Below are 4,991 nucleotides of genomic sequence, written 5' to 3'. Positions count from 1 at the left end.
TTTTTTTTTTTTTTTTCCGTTGCATCTCATTCTTGACTACCCTGCCCATGTTACTGTTTGCCTGGAGCTGCTCTTCTCTTTTTTATGCAACTGTTTCTCAAATAATCACCTTTTTTCAGTAAACATTTTAATTCCTCACCCTACCAATTAAAATTTGGATTCTTCCTGCGTTTCAATTAACGTTCAGCTATTTTTTTATATCATCTTCGCATTTTCTTCTTATGCAACTCAATTCCTTTAATCTCATCTGCCGCCACATTTTCATTTACGTCAACTTTTGTTTCAAGCAAATAATGATCAGTGGACCACCTTTACAAGGTTAGATAAATAAAATCAACGATAATCACAGTTTGCACAGGCCTATTTTCAGAAGAAATATCCTTTGACAGCAATTGGACATTAAACAGCTTCACAACCCCGACAAAATTCAAATCTACTTACACTTAAAAGTAAAGGACAACTGACAAATTAGCTAATGAAAAAAAAATAGTAGCAGAGAGAAATATTTTATGTTTATAGTCCTGGGCATTTTTTTAAAACTATATGAAGATTTATATATTTTGGTGTTATTATTTAAGGGATTATGTGTGGCGAGGAAGACCTCGTTTAGAAAATCACATCAACCTCAAATTACATTGTTTTTTAATGTACTAGACAAAGTTGTTTACCGAACCTTTTTATTGAATATCTTTTCCATAGCAGTCGTCATCTGTGATTAAAAGACACTTTTTACTCCCTCTTTTTTCAAATTCGTTTTGTAATCTTGAATGTCTCATATTTGTAATTTCTTAAGGCTTTCGTATCTCAAATAATTGTTTATGACCTTTTTATTTAAGATCTCAAATTTATCCTTGTTTTGTTTTTCCATTCTGCTATATCTGATAACTACCTTCTCTTAATGTTTGCAACAGTATTTTAGATACTCTCTTTTCGTTATTTCTTTTTTGCTTTTTTGTCACCTCATCATATATATATATATATATATATATACCTATATATATATATATATATATATATAAATATATATATATATATATATATATATATATATGTGTGTATAAATGTATATATATACACATATATACATACACACATACACACATACATATATATATATATATATATATATATATATATATATATATATATATATATATATATATTCAGTTTTGTCATTTTAAATACCTCCTTTCTGTCTTTTTTTCAGTTTTGTTAAATCAAAACCGCCTCTCAATCTTATTGTGTATCTTGTTCATCCAAAGTAGTTTTTTTTTTTTTTTTTTTTTTTTTTTTTTTTGCATTTTGTTATCCCGAATACTCCATCTCGGTCGTTTTCTTCTTCTTTCTGCAGCTTGTGATTTCGCGTTCATTTCAACTTGAGTCATCCATCGCCTTCGTCTTGGAATTGGAAGTCGAGCATCGAGGACGCCCTTTGCGCCATCCCAAAAGCCGCCCAACTTGGCGGCGTTTTGTGCGGCTCCTCCGTTCAAGTTCTTCGCGCCAGTCTTCGTGTGTCAATAAACCATCAATGTGAACACCACTTGAAGCCTGAATGCCATCGCGGCGCCATTTCATAGAGCGAATATTGAGAAAGTTGTACAATGCGCGGCAGGTCCCCATGTTTAAAGGGCCTCTAAGCCCCTTCAAGTGAGGGTGAGAGAGAGAGAGAGAGAGAGAGAGAGAGAGAGAGAGAGAGAGAGAGAGAGAGAGATGGGGGAACCAATGGTTTTATGAAAAGGCAGATGCCAAAATCGATGAGGAAATGAGAGGGAAGCTGATGTCGAACGAAACTAAACGCCCAAAAAAATATAACCAAAAATGATTGCGATTTAAGATAACACGGTGCTGGGTGCCTTGCGAAATTTTGAACATAAATCACATCTAGTTCAATTCTGCCAGAGGTTACATTCCAGAAGGAATAATACCATGAGAATGACGAGTCTACATCCTTGCACTGCAGAAAATCAAGTTTAATTCACGGAGAGGAATGAAAGCAAGCCAGCTACTCCCAGAAATGAAACTACTTGACCTTTTTTTCGCATGTATTCGTACAAGTCCCGTACATGATGAGTGGGCCTCTCCCCTCCCCACCATCTCTCATGAATTTCAAGAGAGAAACGACTCATTTCAAATAGAAAAGAAATAAACCCTGGGCTGCGAAAGAGAGAAGCAGAGAGAAACTGACGGAGGTGAGGTAGGGGGGAGTGCCAAGTAGAAATGAAAGGTGAATGGAAACATAAAGAACTCGAGAGAGAATATTTCTGTGAAAACAGGATCGCCGATAAAATGTTATGAAGAAATGAGAACAAACGAAGAGAAGGGCAGAGAACCTGATTTTTTTTATATCTTGCCAATTTCAGAAAATCAATTTTTAAATTGTTCAGATCAATCAATGCAGCAGGCTTCCTTGATATCTTTATATAGCCCACGACCGGTAATTTTGTTGATTTAAAAAAAAGAAAAAATACGGAAAAAATTATCCAAAATATGGTGGTTCTAGGAAAAAAAAAAATAGTTACCAAATTTTGCAATCAGAAAATTACTCTTTCCACAGAATGAAAGTAGGCAGGAGTTACCTAACGCGTTTACGAGGCAGTTTGAGACAGAAAAGGTAACTTTTTGATCAACCAATAGTATGTTTCAAAAGCAAATTCTTGACCTTCACTTAATATGTTGTAATTTAAGAGGCCACGTGTTAACCTAATGCTGCAGCCACCAGAGTTCACAGTTTAGTCTGTACAGAATAATTATCATTACAGATCTGTTACTAGTATCATCTTCACTACAAAATGTATTTTATTTTTCAAACTGGAACAAAATTCATCGCTTCATTGTGTATCCAACGCTGAATTCATACAAGGAAAATGTCAATGTTTGAACGAAGACTGTAATTACTACAGAACGAGTTATAAAATGGTCAGAATTGCTTGACTTTTTAAGGGTCGGGGATGCGTTTTCTAATGCAAGTCCTAAATCCGACGAGTATTTAAATGAATGTCAATCTCTCCACTCATAATGAGATTCAAATCTGCATACGGCACAAAGAGTTAAGTTACCGTTTAGCCACCACACTATAAAGAAAGACGAAAGTTTTCTGATCTTGAACAATTTAGTCATCCTCATGTTTTGGAAGACCATGGTATTACCGCTATAAAGTTATGGGGTCATATGACTGACTAGACAGTATTACATTAGATTCTTTTCTCTGGTTACGGTTCTTTCCCTTTGCCTACACATACACCAAATAGTCTGGCCTATTCTTTACACATTCTCCTGTCCTCATGCACCTAACAACACTGAGTTTACCAAACACTTCTTCTTCACCCAAGGTCTCAACTACTGCACTCTAATTGTTCAGTGGCCACTTACCTATTGGTAAGAGTAAAAGAGACTCTTTAGCTAGGGTAAGCAGATCTTTTAGGAGAAGGACACTCTAAAATCAAACCATTGTTCTCTAATCTTAGGTAGTGCCATAGCCTCTATACCATGGTCTTCCACTGTCTTGGGTTAGAGTTCGCTATCTTGCCAGAGGGTGCACACGGGCACTCTTTTCTATCTAATTTCACTTCCTCTCGTTTTGTTAAAGTTTTTATAGTTTATATAGGAAATGTTTATTTTAATGTTGTTACTGTTCTTAAACTATTTTATTTTTCCTTGTTTCCTTTCCTCACTGGGCTATTTTCCCTGTTGGGCTTATAGCATCCTGCTTTTCCAACTAGGGTTGTAGCTTAGCAACTAACAACAACAACAACAACAACAACAACAATAATAATAATAATAACAATAATAATAATGATAATGATAATAATAATAATAATAATAATAACAGTCATAGTGGTTTCGTGTCTGTTAGGTTGTTGGTTTTATAACAAAATGTGTCTGAGGAAAATATTCTCTACTAGTGTACACGATCCATCAAAAATTGCGGCTAATATTTAGATAGATATGCATACACATGCTCCACATGGGCTTGGACTGAGTCTTTTTTCTTTTTGTAAATCTTTGTATGTAAATATTTTTTGTCCAATAAACATTATTATTATTATTATTATTAGATTCAACCCTACCCTCTTCCCCTTTCCTAACTACCATACGACAATTTGGGCAATTTTTGTGATATTGTGCTATCCAAGAAGTTGCCGTTCAGCGTGACAGGAAAGATGTGTGTATATATATATATATATATATATATATATATATATATATATATATACATACACATACATACATACTGTACATACATATATATGCATATACATGTATATCTACAGTATATATATATATATATATATATATATATATATATATATATATATATATATATATGCGTGTGTGTGTGTATAAATAAATGATATATATATATATATATATATATATATATATATATATATATATATATAAATGGCTTATACACTTTCTCTTCATTATATAGGGATGATCATAAGTGTAGTCATTCTAAATGAAGACTTTTTTTTGCCAAAACATTCTTTTTCATGGCTCTTCATCCTCGGTCTTCCTTTTCCAAATCCTTCTTTTGATTTGCCGAGTTCCTGAACCTCATTAATTTTTCCCGGCAGTTTCCTCCTCCTCTTCCTCCTCCTCCTACTCCTCCTCCTCCTCTCCTTGCGAGGAACAACCTCCGGGGAGCAATTGTTTGTTGACTTTATTCTGTGTCTATCCAACTTCTCTCGTTTTCGCTACCAGGAAAGCTTATAAAAAAGAGTAAAATAAAGAACATTTAATTTTTCCAAAATGTGTCAGTCTTCCGTCGCGGACTAGGCGGATTTCTCATTCAGTCCGTCAAGCGTCCGTTTAAGAACCAGTTTTCTGTTTATGAAGTATCTAATCTGTCAATAGTTTGACATTATGTATTAATGGATGCTTTGATTGACGGTTTCATCTCTCTCTCTCTCTCTCTCTCTCTCTCTCTCTCTCTCTCTCTCTCTCTCTCTCTCTCTGTACACTGAAAGACCTCTGAGGCAAATTACTCA

The sequence above is a fragment of the Palaemon carinicauda genome, chromosome 23, assembly GCF_036898095.1.
Source record: "Palaemon carinicauda isolate YSFRI2023 chromosome 23, ASM3689809v2, whole genome shotgun sequence".
Taxonomy (NCBI): Eukaryota; Metazoa; Arthropoda; class Malacostraca; order Decapoda; family Palaemonidae; genus Palaemon; species Palaemon carinicauda.
The sequence above is the reverse complement of the archived record's forward strand: the minus strand, read 5'-3'. Positions refer to the sequence as shown.